Source organism: Vulpes vulpes, chromosome X, assembly GCF_048418805.1.
Source record: "Vulpes vulpes isolate BD-2025 chromosome X, VulVul3, whole genome shotgun sequence".
Lineage (NCBI taxonomy): Eukaryota > Metazoa > Chordata > Mammalia > Carnivora > Canidae > Vulpes > Vulpes vulpes.
Window position 1 is genome coordinate 41,478,617 of NC_132796.1, and position 16,543 is coordinate 41,495,159.

Here is a 16,543-nt window from a genome sequence, read left to right on the forward strand (position 1 = left end):
CTGCCTTCAGCCCCAACCAGCCTAGATGACCAAATTTCACATTTCCCTGGGGATCCATAAAGGGGGCCATCACTCTCGGTACCAATTTCTGTATTTATCAAAAGCAGCAAAAATAAACTCTGCTGAATTTAAGTAAATAAGTGGGTCTCCTAAAAGCCTATAGGTAGCTCATAGCATTTCTGGAAAGACTGTATGATCAAGCCCAGGAAGAGGAGAGGTATACACATAGACACAAAGCCAAAATCTTTTTATTTTATTTTATTTTTATTTTTTAAAAAGATTTTATTTATTTATTTATGAGAGACACAGAGAGGGAGAGAGAGGGGCAGAGACACAAGCAGAGGGAGAAGCAGGCTCCATTCAGGGAGCCTGATGTGGGATTCAATCCCGGGACTCCAGGATCAGGCCCTGGGCCAAAGGCAGGTGCTAAACCACTGAGCCACCCAGGGATCCCACAAAGCCAAAATCTTGACTGTAGAACAGGCTAGAGCAGAAATACTGGCAGTGTCAACTGCTGCTACTTCTGGAAACTGGTGCCCTAGTGGTGTTTTCTTCACATCGTTCCAATTATGCACCCTTTCTAATAATGTCTAACATTTATATTTATAGTCATTGTTCCTTTAGGGATTATCCTTATTTTTCAAGATTTTATTTATTTATTCATGAGAGACAGAGAGAGAGAGAGAGAGAGAGGCAGAGACACAAGCAGAGGGAGAAGCAGGCTCCATGCAGGGAGCCTGATGTGGGATTCAATCCCGGGACTCCAGGATCACGCCCTGGGCCGAAGGCAGGTGCTAAATCGCTGAGCCACCCAGGGATCCCCATTATCTTTATTTTTAAAAAATATTTTATTTATTTATTTATTTATTTATTTATTTATTTATTTGACACAGAGAGAGAGAGAGAGAAAATCTGCACAAGTAGAGCAGAAGGCAAAGGGAAAGGGAGAAGCAGACTCCCCATTGGGCAGGGAGTCCCATGCAGGCTCCATCCCAGGACCTGAGCAGAAGGCAGATGCTTAATTGACTGAGCCACCCCGGCGCCCCTAGTAATTATCTTTAAATCTGTAGCTTTATATCAATTGGCAAACTCTTTTTTTCTTGTGGATGGCACTTATTCCCCATCATGAGAGCTGTCAAAATATCTAAACAGATTTTGTTACTTTTTTTCTATGAGAGTTTGGTGTTAAATCTGGACTATTTCCCTCCCCAGAGGACGATGTTTATTGAAGTTAATTAAATTGGGTTTCTCTCGATACCTGTGCCCAAATTTATAGCGAGGCTTGGCTTCCAGCTAAAGCTTCTCATTATATTCAAGGCCCCAAAGACTGAAGACATGAACCACCTCTCTGATGTAAAATAGTCATTCAACACACACCCATGGTAGCCAAGTACAGAGGCCATGATTTTTGCATCAAGACCTTGGCTCATGCTACTCCTTCCTCTTGGAATGTTCTTACCCCTAGTATGGCTGGCACCTCATTTTCAGGTCTAAGCTCAAATGGCACCTTCTCAGAAAGGCCTTCCCTGACCATGTTAGCTAAAGCAGGATCCCTCACCCTGCCTTTTTCTTTTCCTTTGACTCTATAAAGGATTTCCCATTTTCATTTCTTTCACAAAGTTTCTTTTCTCTCTGAGGTCTTTTACTATGGAAGAAAGTTTTTCTCATATTCAAGAGAGGTCTGGGGCACCTGGGTGGGTTGAGAGTCTGCCTTTGGCTCAGGTTGTGATCCCAGGGGCCTGGGATTGATCCTGTGGGGAGCCTGCTTCTCCCTCTATGTCTCTGCTTCTCTCTGTGTATCTCTCATGAATAAATAAATAAAAATCTTTAAAAGAGAAGGGGAGAGAGAGAGAGAGAGAGAGAGAAAGAGAGGGAGAGAGAAGTCAGAGGGTTTTTCTCCTGTGTGGGTTCTCTAACATATAGTGAGTTTTGACTTCATCCTGAAGGCTCTACTACACTTCTCAGACATAGAGGGCTTCTCTCTTATATGAGTTTTTTTATATATATATTATACTCATAGGGCTTCTCTCCTGTGTGAACTCTCTGATGAATAATGAGATGTGATTTCTGTAACAAAGCTTTATCATATTCATTGCATTCACACATTCAGCAATGAATGCAAATTCACAGGATTTCTCAAGTTTTTCTTCTATATGAGCTCTCTGATGTAACATGAAATAGGACTTCCAGGAGAAGACCTTTCCATATCCATCAGTTTTTTTCCTGAATGGATTCTTTGATATACATTAAGAGTCGCCTTGGGGCACCTGGATGGCTCAGCTGGTTAAGCATCTGCCTTCAGTTCAGGTCATGATCTCAGGGTCCTGGGATCTAGCTCCCTGCCCCTGGCCCATCAGACTCCCTGTGCACTGAGCAGGGAATCTGCTTCTCCCTCTCCCTCTGCCCCCTCCCAACTCTCTCTCTCTCTCTCAAATAAATAAAATCTTTTTAAAAATTTAAAAAGGGGTGCCTGAGTGGTTCAGTCATTTAAGTGTCTGCCTTCACCTCAGGTCCTGATCTCAGGGTCCTGGGATGGAGCCCCATGTCAGGCTCTCTGCTCAGTGGGGAGTCTGCTTCTGCCTCTCCCTCTGCCCCTCCCCCCACTCGCTCACACTTGCTCATTCTCTCTTTCTCAAATAAATAAAATCTTTAAGAAAAAAAGAAAAAATAAAACAAAAAAGTTTTCTTTTAAAGATTTTATTTTTTTACTCATGAGAGACACAGAAAGAGAGGCAGAGACACAGGCAGAGGAAGAAGCAGGCTCCACATAGGAAGCCCGATGTGGTACTCAATCCCAGTACTCCCAGATCACGCCCTGAGACGAAGGCAGAGGCCCAACTGCTGAGCCACCCAGGTGTCCCAGAAAACAAAAAAGTTTACAAATAAATCAAAGTATTGACAACAGAGTAGTGAGGAAAATACCAAATAAATAATGAAACATCTCTTTCCACCAAAAATAAATAAATAAATAAAATAAAATAAAAACATGACAGATTAGAAAGGGTATTTTCACTCAGTAGCGGGGAGTATAAACTTGCATGAACTTTTTCAAAGGCAATTTGGCAAGGTCTATGAAAGTTCAAAATGGGGGGCACCTGGGTTGCTCAGTGGTTGAACATCTGCCTTTGGCTCAGGTCCTAATCCCGGGATCCTGGGATCACGTCCCACATCAGGCTCCCCCCAGGGAGCCTGCTTCTCCCTCAGCCTATGTCTCTGCCTCTCTCTATATATGTCTCTCATGAATAAATAAATAAATAAAATCTTTTTAAAAAAGTTCAAAACATGCCCATCTTTTGAACCAGAAATTCTAGAAACGCTCAGCACAGTACAACAAGACAGGACATGAAAGATTATTGCCTTGCCATGCAACATGACACAGGCATACAAGACAAAAAAAATGTGCAGCTGTTAAAAATCTCTGTCTTGGCAGTGAAATATCTTCTATCAACAAGTATTCATGGAGTAGGGACTATCCCAGCTATGCCAGTAACCAGCTCTATAACCCCACGCCACTTGCTTATCTATTGTGGGACTCAAGTTTTCTCATCTGTAAGATGCAGATATTAAAGGTACCCACTTCTCAGGATGGTTGTGAGGACTAGGGTGGTCATGTGCATAAAGTACTTAGTATAGTGCCAGGCCCAGTGCAGGCTCTTTAGGTGTTAGCTGCTGTTCCTGCCACTAATATTCTCATCATCATCTGTATTATCATTATCATTATCATTACTCCTACCACCTTCATCAATGTTACTATGTGAAGGGAAAACAGCGAGTTGCAAAACAGTTTGTGTATTATGAGCAAATGTTAGCAAAGGAAGGTTTATATCAACTCTATACTTTTATGTGTATGTAAATATAAAGAAGGAGGGACAGAGAGGTGTCCAGAGATGGCAATTAAATTCACCATAGAATTGGTTATCTGGAATGAGCAATGATATGAAATCCTGAGATACTTTCTCTTTTTATATTGTACATTCTTAAAAGAGTTTGAGATTTCGGTGCCACTTCTATTGCCGCGAGGGGGGAAAAATGACAAAATAATATAGACATTTTTAAAAAGGTCATAAGGGAGGGGTGCCTGGGTGGCTCAGTGGGTTAAGCATCTGCCTTCAGCTCAGGTCATGATCCCGGGATCCTGGGATCAAGCCCCGCATCAGTCTCCCAGCTCAGTAGAGAGTCTGCTTCTTCCTCTCCTTTCTGCTCCCTACCTCGTACTCACTCTCTCTCAAATGAATAAATAAAATCTTTTTAAAAAACAAATAGGGAAACCAAGGCACAGAGAAATTAGAGACTGCCTAATAGACTTAGGCAGCTATTATGAACATTTTGGCCCAGAGTCCATGCTCTTAACCACCACACATTACCCTACCTTGGCTTCTAAGTGTTTTCACACAGGTCAGGGAGAGGGGAGCAAATAAGAACTCACCTGGAAATTAGTCATGTCTGCCTTGTGAAGAGAGGGCAGTGGCCTAGAAAAGCAAAGCTATTGAGAGAGGGGGAAAGGAAAGAGAAGAGTTTGTAACAGCATGGGAAAATGGAAAGTTCACCAAATCATCAGGCTGGCAATCCATAAATGCCAGCTGGTAAAATGGCCATGCTGTAGCCAAGAAAAACGGGAAAGAACATTCGTTTGCCTCACAGAGCCCCATCATTCAACAACTCCGCTCTGTTATGCACCTCCAGACCTCCCAACACTCCCCCTCACCCATCATTGGCTCTAGACCCTCCCTATCGCCCCAAATACCCCATTATTCACCCCACAGCCCCCATGACTCACTTCACAGATCTCCCGTCACTGACATCAAAGACCTCCCATCACACCCCCCACACCCCAGAGACCCCACCTCCACAGCCCCTGTCGCTCACCTTAGAGGCTCCCCATCACGTACCCCCCCCAGACTCCCCTGACCCATCTCAGAGCCCCCTCCAAGTACTCACCTGGCAAGTTCGCGTCTTTGCAACGCCCACACTCGCTGGTGCCGCGGCAGCCGCAGACCAGCTCCGTCTCCCCGCCGCTCCCAGTGAACCCTCCGCCCTCCATCCCCTACTCTTCCTGTTTTCCACCTGGATTCCGGCGAGGCCTGCCTGGAGCTTCTCAAATCAGTCCCAAGTCCTGGGACGAGCCCTGTCTCGGTCTTTTACCCCACCGTCGAGGGGCTGGGGCTCTGGCCTCCGCGTGCGCATTTGGCCTCGCCCGAGCGGTCAGTGCCAGCAGCCAGTGGCGTCGCCGTGCGTTTGCGGTTCTGCAACTGCGCTGACCGCACCGCAGGGAAGCGGGGGAGGAGGATGGCCGCGCCCTTAAACTGATTTGTCACGGAGCAGGCATCTTTCAAAAGTTCCAGTTCCGTACAGCGGAGGTCTGCGCTTCGGAAAGTTCAGAAGAGAGGGGATTTCGGGAGGACTTTGAAAACTTGCCGGGAGTGAGGTCCTCGGCGCAAAAGCTAGTGGTGGGCGAGTTACGCGCTTAAAGGCGGGTTTAATGGGAGCTGGTGTGGACAAACTAGGGCTCAGGACAAGACCACCCCCTCCGCGGGAAGATACCGCGGCAGAGTTGGGGCTGGGGGGACCGGGAAGAGCACAGATATCCCCGGGAACCATTAGTGGGAAGAAAGGAGGCAAACCGGGAGTGATCCCTTCCTTTACAGATCGGTACCACTGGGAGAGGGGGAGAAAGTGGAGGGGGTCGTAGACCTTGCAAGAAAGTAACACTGGGGGGCGCCTGAGGGGCTCAGCGAGTTAAGTGTCTCCCTTCGGCTAAGGTGTGATCCCAGCATCCTGGGATCCAGCATCCTGGGATGGAGAACCCTGCTCCGCGGGGATCCTGCGTCTCCCTCTCTGTCTCTCTCTCCCTGCCACCATCCTGCTTGTGGTTCTCTCTCTCTGTCAAATAAATAAAATCTTGAAAACAAAAGTAACACTGGGGAGAGGGGAGAGGGAGAACTGGGGAGCAACAGTCCTAATAGATACTATTGGGCTAGCCCTCCTCTGTGGGAGATTCCGGAAGTGCAGATGAAAGAAATTGCGTCCTGGGAGGACGAGATGTGTGAAGTGACCAGGGTAAACCTAAGTGCAAGGAGAGTCAGAGACAGAAGCCTAGGGGGATTGGGGTGACTTGGACCTAGATAAGAATCCAAACCTGACGGTGATCTGCCAGGCACACATTCCATCCCTCCTTCTAGGAATCTGCCCCCAGAAAGTTGTGTTGTGGGAGGGTCGAGATGCCAAGTCAGACTCCCATAGCGCGCGCGCACACACACGGTTCCAGGCCTGCAGGTCTCAGTTACCTGTGGAGGAGCAAAGGGGACACAGTGCTTGGGTGTCTTAAACACTCTACCCTATTAATCACACTCTACCACTTAGTCGTGTGAAAGGCAAAACGCACGGGCTAATTAAGGAGATGATTTTTTTTTTTCAGGCTATTGCAGTGGGGGAAACTCGTTAATGAGGAACATCTCAAAGGCAAGAAAAGGGACCTGGGGTTTCAGAGAGTGTTTAATAACAAAATTTAACCAAGTAAATTTGAAGATCTAATTGGTTTTGTTAAATGGTTCATAAATCCAGCAGCACCTCACCTAGCAAGTGGAGAGGTGCTCTAAGGAGTTGTAAAAAATGGCAGGTTTGCACAGAAGATGGGTGGAGGCAAGAAAGTTACTAGCCAAAGGAAAGGATTGTACCAAACCAAGCCTCACTCTAGAGGGAAAAGCAAGGTGTCTTATCATGCAGATTTTCTCATTTTTCTTGGAAAGGAGGATGGAAAGGGCCCAAGTGGCAGATTCATTGGTATGGATTGAAAAATCCCTTGCTGTCTGGTTAAGACTATACTTCTGCAGGAGATTGAAGCTGCAATTAGATTATGTCTCGGGGGAATTAAAAAAATACAGATTTCAAGGGATATATTCACCCCAATGTTTATAGCAGCATTATCAACAATAGTTAAACTATGGAAATAGCCCAAATGTCTATCAACTGATGAATGGATAAGATGTGGTATATATACAAACAATGTACTATTACTTGCCCATCATAAAGAATGAAATCTTGCCACTTGCAATGATGTGGATGGAGCTAGAGGGTATTATGCTAAGTGAAATATGTCAGAGAAAGACAAATATTATATGATCTCCTTCATATGTGGAATTTAAGAAAGAAAACAGATGAACATAGGAGAAAAGAAGAGAGGGAAACAAGACATAAGTGACTCTTAATAGAGAACAAATAGGGTTGATGGAGGGAGGTGGGTAGAGGATGAGCTAGATGGGTAATGGGAATTATGGAGGGCATTTGTTGTGATGAGCACCAGGTGTTGTATGCAAGTGATAATTCACTGAATTCTACTCCAGAAACCAATATTGAAGTGTATGCTAACTAACAAAATTTAAATAATAATTTAAAAGATTATGTTTTTGGGAATATATTTGAGAACTTGGTCTAAGTGACACCATTTTGAGCCTGTGGGTTGTTTTGTTTTTGTTTTTGTTTTAACAAGAGGCAGGTAAAAAAAAAAAGTCATCCTTGAGTCATGAACAACAGAGATGGGTCTTATCTTGGAATATGCAAAAGCATTGGGAATTGCTATGGACTGAATTGTATACCCCTCAAAATTCATATGTTGAAGCCCTTGTCCCCAAAATGATGACATTTGGAGATGGGACCTTTGGGAGGTTAATTAGGTTAGATGAGATCATACAGGGGACCCAGATTGGATGGGTTAGCATCCTTAGAAGAGACACCTCTGCCACACGAAGAAGAGGTCATGTGAGGACACATTGAGGAGGTGGCTCTCTGCAAGCCTGGAAGAGAGTTCTCCCCAGGAACCAAATCAGCTGGTGCCTAGATCTTGGACTTCCCAGCTTCCGGAACTGTGAGAAATTATTTTCTGTTGTTTAAGCCCCCCAGTCTATGGTATTTTGTTATGGCAACCTAAGCTTACTAATGCTGGGAAACTTGCAGTTCTCTATTTCCTGGAACACAAACATGTGGCGGTATTTCTTCTCGATCGGTGCTTTCTGGAAGAACAGGATTCATTCATATATAAAGTCTGACTCTGCCAGGCCCCTCCAGTCCAGCTCACCTTTGCCCCTCATGGCTCCCATTCCTTCCTACTCTACCAATCATTTAAATCTATGTCATCCCACTGTGCCCCAGATTTCCTCATTCAGTCCCACTGTTTATTCACTTCCATCCACTCTGCTTCATGGCCACCATTCACACATACTGTACCCCATATTAATACCTTTTTTAAAAAAGGTCTCACATAACTATTATTGAAACAACCTGCAAATGCAGAAGTACAGAAAAATCATTTTCCCAATTAAACATGCCCAGCTATCCAGGAGTGATGTTTTCAGCTTGATAGGGTGAGATGCTAGTGACCTTGAAACAGCACAAACAGGGGATCCCTGGGTGGCTCAGCGGTTTAGCACCTGCCTTCAGCCCAGGGCATATGATCCTGGAGTCCCGGGATCGAGTCCCGCATCGAGCTCCCTGCATGGGGCCTGCTTCTCCCTCTGCCTGTGTCTCTGCTTCTCTCTCTCTCTCTCTCTCTCTCTCTCTCTCTCTCTCTGTCTCTCATGAATAAATAAATGAAATCTTAAAAAAAAGAAACAGCATAAATATGTGTGCAATCTCATGTACAATTCCTTACCCACCTACCTTGGTTCTTCCCTGATGTCTCCTCTTGGAGTTGCACCTGGTTTTATCACCAGTTTTCATTCAAACCCATTGAGGAATAAGATGATTCTGCTTACATTTCTTGGTCAAGAATCATTTGATCTTGAAAGTCTCATGAAAAGACATGACAAGGAACAAAATCAATCATGCACACCACAATAGCAAAGAAAGGGAGAGAGAATTAACACCTTTTTTATTGTGGTAAAATACATATAACATGAAATTTATTATTTTAACCATTTTAAAGTATACGATTCAGTGTCATTTAGTACATTCCTGATGGTGTGCAACCATCACCACTATCTAGTTGCAGACTATTTTCATCACCCCAAGATGAAACTCTGTACCCATAAAGCAGTCATTCCCTATTCTTCCACCACTGTCACCCTCAGCCCCTGCTTCGCAGTAATCTGTTTTCTGTCTATGTATTTTCCTATTCAGGATATTTCATATAAATAGAATCATACACTACATGGCTTTTGTGTCTGCCTTCCTTCACTGAGCATAGTGTCTTCAGGATACATCCATGTGGTGTCATGTATCAGTATTCATTCCCTTTTTAAATACTCTATTGTAGAGATATACCACATTTGGTTTATCCATTCACTGATTGGTAGACATTTGGGTTGTTTCTATCTTCTAGCTATTGTGAACACTGCTGCTATGAACATTTGTGTATAAATTTTTGTTTGAACACCTGTTTTTTAAAAATTATTTTATTTACTTATTCATAAGAGACACACACAGAGAGAGGCAGAGACACAGGCAAAGGGAGAAGCAGGCTCCATGCAGGGAGCCCAAAGCAGGACCCGATCCTGGGTCTCCAGGAACACGCCCTGGGCCAAAGGCAGGCGCCAAACCGCTGAGCCACCCGGGCATCCAAGAACACCTATTTTTAATTTTATTGTGTATATACCCAGGAGTGGGATTGCTGGACCATATGGTATTTCTATGTTTAACTACTTAAGGAACTACCAAACTGTTTTTCACTATGGCTACACTATTTTACATTCCCACCAGCAATGTAGGAGGGTTCCAATTTCTCTACATCCTGCCCAACAGCTGTCATTTTCTGTTGTTGTTGTTTTTTTTTATAGCCATCCCAGTAGGTATGAAGTGGTATCTCACTGTGGTTTTGATTTGCATTTCCCTGATGACTAATGATGGTGAGAATCCTTTCATGTGTTTATGGACCAGGTGTATATCTTCTTTGGAGAAATGTCCTTTCAAATCCTTTGCCCATTAAAAAAAAATTAACTAGGCTCCATGACCAACATGAGGCTTGAATTCACGACCCTGAGATTGAGAGTCATCTGTTCCACCAACTGAACCAGCCAGGCACTGTTGCCCATTTTTAAAATGGATTTTTGTCTTTTTGTTGTTAAGTTGTAAGAGTTCTTTATATATTTTGGATACCAAACCCTTATCAGATATATGATTAGTAATACCTTCTCCCATTCTCTAAGTTGTCTTTTTACTCTCCTGATAATGTCCTTTGATGCACAGAAGTTTTCGATTTTGATGAAGTCCAGTTTACGTATTGTTTCTTTGTTGCTGATGGTTGGTATCATATCTCAGAAACCATTGCCAAACCCAAGGTCATTAAGACTTACTCCTATGTTTTTGTCAAAGAATTTTATACTTTTGTTCTTATATTTAGGTCTTTGATACATTTTGAGTTAATTTTTATATGTGATGTGAGGTCAGAATCCAACTGCCTTCTTTTGTATGTGGATATTCAGTTGTCCTAGCACATTGTTGAAGAGACTGTCCTTTCCTCCATTTAATTGTCTTGACACACTTGTTGAAATCAATTGACCATACATGATGGGTTTGTTTCTGGACTTTCAATTTTATTCCACTGAAATATATATGCCCATCCTTGTACCAGTACCACACTGTATCCATTGGAATTTTGATAGTGATTACATTAAATGTGTACATTGCTTTGAGGAGTATTTGCCATCTCCACAATGTTAAGTTTTCCAATCCATGAATACTGGATGTCTTTCCATTATTTAAGTCTCCTTTCATTTCTTTTACTGATGTTTTGTACTTTTCAGTGCACAAGTCTTGAACCTGCTTAAATTTGCTCCTAAGTATTTTATTCTTTTTGATCCTATTATAAATAGAATTAATTTAATTTATTTTTCAGATTGTTCATTACAAGTGTACAGAAATACAAGTTTTTTTGTCTGTTTATCTTGTATTCTGCCACTTTGTTGAATTCAGTTATGAACTCAAATAGTTATTTGTGGATTCACTAGGATTATATATATATATAGATTTATATATTATATTTATATTATATATAGATTATAGATTATATGTGGATATATATTATATAATATATATTATTTATAATTATATATTATATTTATATTATATATAGATTATATATTATATATATATGAAATATTATCTAGGAATAGAAATAGTTTTACTTCCATTCCAATTTGAGTGCCTTTAATTTCTTTTTCTTGTTTGAAAATTGCTCTGGTGAGAACTCTGAGTACAATGTTTAATAAAATTGGCAGAAGTGGGACTCCTTGTTCCTGATCTTAGGGAAATACTTTTGTTCTTTCACTATTGAGTATAATGTTAGCTATGAGTTTCTCATAAATACCTTTTATCAGGTTGAGGAAGTTCGCTTCTATTCCTAGTTTGTTGAGTGTTTTTATCATGAAAGGATGTTGGATTTTTGTCAAATTTTTTTCTGCATCAATGAGGTGACATATTTTCATTAACATGTGGTCCAAGACATTTCCTAATGTGATTTTTTCCTGAGTTATTTACAAGTGTGTGACTTATTTTCAAACATTTGAGGATTTCCTAGTTATGTTATAGATATATAATTTAATTCCAGTGGTCAGAGAACATACACTATAGAACCTCATCCTTTGAAGTTTGTTGGGACTTTTTAATAGATGAGCATAGGATCTATTTGGATAAATTCTCTTTGTGCACCTGAAAAGAATGTGAATTTTTCAGTTGCTGGGTGTGGTGTTGTCTATGTACCAATTATATGAAATTCATTAATTGTGTTGTTCAAATATTTTATATCAATTTTTTTCTGCTTATTATATCACTCAGAGAAGTACTTTAAAGTGCCTAACTATGTTGTGGATTTGCCTATCTCTCCTTTTAATTCTACTGAGTTTCACTTTATTTATTTTGAACCTATATGATTAAGTGATATAATAGGCAGAATAATGGACACCCAAAGATATCCTGCCCTAATTCTCAGAAACGAATATGAGTTGCCATATACATGAATATGTTTTGTCATATTGACAAAAGGGATTTTACAGATGTAATTAAGATTATTAATCAGTTTATCTTAATGTAGAGACATTATCCTAGATTACCCATATGGGCCTAGTGTAATTACATGAGCCCTTAACAGCCAATGTTGGGGGGTGGAGGCAGGAAGATGGCAGCAGAGTAGGAGGACCCTAGGCTTGCCTCATCCCACAAACAAAACTAGAATAACCATCAGATCATCCTAAATACCCCAGAAACCAACCTGAAGGCTGACAAAACAAACTCTACAACTAAAGGGAGAGAAGAGGCCACCTTGAAAAAGGTAGGAAGTGTGTGGATTTAGTTTAGGGGACCAAACAGATGGATCACAGGCTTTGCAGAGGGGAGGGAGCCATGATCACTGAGAAGGCCAAGAGAAGAACACACAGGGGAACACACAAGGAAATTTCCCCAAAGCCATTGGATTGGAAAACAAGAGGGGTTGAATTTCATGAGTTCTTGCAAGCAGTTACCAAAATTGAAACAGGAAAAAATAGAACATGTGAACAGAGCAATAACCAGCAAAGAAATTGAATCAGTAATTTAAAAACTCCCAACAGAAATATCAGGGAGAGAGACAGAACATGAGAGACCCCTAACTCTGGGAAACGAACTAGGGGTGGTGGAAGGGGAGGTGGGCAGGGGGTGGGGGTGACTGGGTGATGGACACTGAGGGGGACACTTGATGGGATGAGCAGTGGGTGTTATTCTATATGTTGGCAAATTGAACACCAATAAAAAATAAATTTATAAAAAAATAAAAATAAAAACTCCCAACAAACAAAAGTCCAGGACCAGATGGCTTCGCAGGCAAATTCTATTTTAAAAAGGATTGATACCTATTCTTCTCAAACCATTCCAAAAAATAGAAAAGGAAGGAAAACTTCCAAATTCATTCTATGAAGCCAGCATTACCCTGATACTAAAACCAGATAAAGATACCATTAAAAAAGAGAACAGGCCACTATGCCTGATAAACATGGATGTAAAAATTCTCAATAAAATACTAATGCTAAGTGAAATAAGTCCGAGAAAGACAAATATAACATGATTTTACTCATATACGGAATTCAAGAAACAAAACAAATGAGCAAAGGGAAAAGGAGAGAAAGGCAAACCAAGAAGCAATCTCTTAATTATAGTGAACAAACTGATGGTTATCAGAGGGAAGGTGGGGGGGTACATAAAATAAGTGAAGAGGATTAGGAGTGCACTTATCCTGATGAGCACCAGGTGTTGTATGGAAGTGTTGAATCACTGTATTGTACACTTGAAACTAATGTAACACTGTATGTTAACTGACTGGAATTTAAATGAAAACTTGATAAAAGAGCAGATGCTGGGAGGTGGGAAAGGAAGGCAGAAGGGAAAGTTAGAGATTTGGAGCACATAAAGAAGTTGATGTGCTATTGTAGGCTTAAGGATGGAGGGGGCCATGTGCAAAAGAACTGAATTCTGCCAACAAACTGGATGACTTTGAAAGTGGATTCTTCCCCAAAGCCTCCAGAAAGGAACGCAACCTTGCCAGCACCATAATTTCAACCTTATGAGACCCTAAGAAGAGAGCCCAGCTAAGCAGCATGTTGCTTGGAATTCTGCCCTATGGAGACTGTGAAGTAATAAATGGGTGTTATTTTAAGCTGCCAAGTTTGTGGTAATTTGTTAAAATAGCAACAAAAAATGAATGATACAGGTAGATTAAAAATTTAGAATTGTTACATTTTCCCTTGACTTGACCCTTTTATTATTATGAAATTTCCCTCTTTATATCTAGCAGTACTTCTGCTTTACAGCCTACTTGACTATTAGTATAGCTATAACAGCTTTCTATTATTGGTTTCATGGCATATCTTTCTCCACCCTTTTATGTTCGACTTTTTTATACCTCTTCATTCTTTTCTATAATTCTTGCTTCCATTTGGGATAAGATTAAATAACTCCCTTTAGTATTTCTAGTACTACAAACCTACTGGTGATCAACTCTCTTAGGTTTCTTTGTATGTAAAAGGCTTTATTTCACCTGATTTTTTATTTTTTTAATTTATTTTAAATTTTTTTTATTTATTTATGATAGTCACACACAGAGAGGGAGAGAGAGGCAGAGACACAGGCAGAAGGAGAAGCAGGCTCCATGCACCGGGAGCCCGACATGGGATTTGATCCCGGGTCTCCAGGATCGCACCCTGGGCCAAAGGCAGGCGCTAAACTGCTGCGCCACCCAGGGATCCCTCACCTGATTTTTTAAACTAATGGGATAGATTGGGTATAGAATTTTTGGTTGGCAGATTTATTTCCTTTCATCAGGGCAATAATTTGTCCATATATACTTTCCAATATAAAAGTACCTGCCACACTGGCCTCTGAACACTCTGTTCTTCCTTCTATGTCCTTTTTAAACAGGAATAGAAAATGATACAGTCCCTACTGAGATGTGCAGTTGAGACTTAATTCACAAGGCCTGGGCTTTCCAAACCTGACACCTTCCAAATGTCTTCAGGACTGGCACTTAATAAGCAGCTCCTGAGAGATAACCTCTGAATCCTTGGAACATCTTGCCTGATCAGATATGGTATGTCTTTGTATACCTAAGACCTCAGGCCACACCAGGTAATCTATGCTAACAATCTGATTTATGGAGAACGTACATTTTTATATGTCTGGGTGTTCAGACCACACTGTATTAGTTTGGCCCCTAGGGGGCTAGAGACTAAATAGCTGAGTCACGTAAGTGCCCATTGCTTAAGACTGACCCCTAATAAAAACCCTGGACTCAAGGCTCCAGGGAGCTTCCCTGGTTGGCAGTACTTTATACATGTTGTCATACATCATTGCTGGGAAAATTAAGTGCTGTCCATGTAACTCCATTGGGAGAAGAAGCTGGAAGGTAGCACCTGGTTTCTCCTGGTCTCTGCCCCGTATACCTTTTTATTTTTTTAAGATTTTATTTATTTATTCATGAGAGACAGAGAGAGAGACAGAGAGAGAGAGAGAGAGAGAGAGAGAGAGGCAGAGACATAGGCAGAGGGAGAAGCAGGCTCCATGCAGGGAGCCTAACATGGGACTCGATCCTGGGTCTCCAGGATCATGCCCTGGGCTGAAGGCAGCACTAAACCGCTGAGCCACCTGGGCTGCCCTGTGTACCTTTTTCATTTGATTTTAATCTGTGTTCTTTTGCTGTAATAAACCACAATCGTGCATACAATCACTTTTCTGAGTTCTATGAGTCTTTCCAGTGAGTCATTAAACCTAAGAGTGATCCTGGAGACCACATATTTGGCATCAGGAGTGATGTTCACTAGAATGACCCTGGTTCACTGAAACATGGCAAAGGCATTGTTTGAGAAAAGGATGAGGCAGTGGGAGTTCATGAACCTTTGATGCCTGGATAGCTACTAAGTCACCCATGGTATAAAATGGCAGCTATACTGTGATCAGTTACTAGAGGTAAAAGTTACCAATGGAATTCAGAAATGACAGACCTAACTCCTGAGCAGTTGGGTCACTGAATGTATTAGGGTCCTCCAGAGAAACAGAACCAATTATATATTTTTTTAGATTTTGATTTATTATTGGTTCTTTTTAAGATTTATTTATTCACGAGACACACACACACACACACACACACAGAGGCAGAGACATAGGCAGAGAGAGAAGCAGGCTCCATGTGGGGAGACCAATGTGGGACTTGATGCTGGGACTCCAGGATCACGCCCTGGGCCGAAGGCAGACTCTCAACTACTGGGCCATGGAGGCATCTCTTATTATTGGTTCTATTCTATATTATATTATACACATTTACCAGTTTATTAAATACAAATAAATAGCCAGATGAAGAGATACATAGGGCAAAGTATGGGGGAAAGAGCACCACTGTCCTCATGTCTCCATGTGTCCAGCAACCCATTATCTCTCTGAGTCCAGTCCTTTTGAATTTTTATGGAGGCTTCATTGCATAGTCATGATTGCCTAAGTCATTGGCTATTGGCTGATTCAACCTCCAGTCCCTCTCCTCTCCCCATAGGTCAAGAGGTGGGGCTGAAATTTCCAAACTTCTAATCACATGGTTGGTCCTCCGGGCAACAAGCTTACCAAGAGTGGGATCCAGGAGTCACCTTCATTAGTAACAAGACACCCATGTCACCTTTAGGTTTCTGAAGCCCTCTTAGGAACTGTTGATGAAAACCAAGTGTATCTGAGAAATATATTTTGGTCATCTGAATGACCAAATACATATTTCTTATCAATTACTATATCATAGATGCTAAGAAAATTAGAGTGATTCACAAAAGAATGGAGAAATAAAAAAAAGGGAGGGTCAAGGAACTTTAACAGGGTGGAAATCTTTAAACAGTTATTGAGAAATGGGATTAATAAAGCAGATATTAATGGAGCCAAAACCAAGGCCTTAATGCAGCTCTATTGGAGGTTGGGTGGACTGATGGGACCCTCTGCTGGTCCACCAACATTGACGTGCCCTAAACAAATCCACTCTATTCTCCCTAGTTTGGAGAAATTTTAAAAGCCAGAATGCAAAGGTAATGATGGGAAAACTGACCTTGAGTTACTATGG

The 16,543-nt window shown here is 41.6% G+C and overlaps 1 protein-coding gene across 2 annotated transcripts in view; it reads right to left on the reverse strand.

Moving 5' to 3' along the window:
- ZNF182 (zinc finger protein 182) overlaps positions 1-5,453 on the reverse strand; it is a 43,389-nt gene extending 37,936 nt beyond the window's left edge. For both annotated transcript variants that reach the window (XM_072743268.1, XM_072743273.1), the window contains exons 1-2: positions 4,939-5,453; positions 4,427-4,483 (exon numbers count right to left, since the gene is read on the reverse strand). The gene's annotated coding sequence lies outside the window, so the exon portion shown is untranslated. The remainder of the gene's footprint in view (positions 1-4,426; positions 4,484-4,938) is intronic.
- Positions 5,454-16,543: the final 11,090 nt, after the last annotated feature.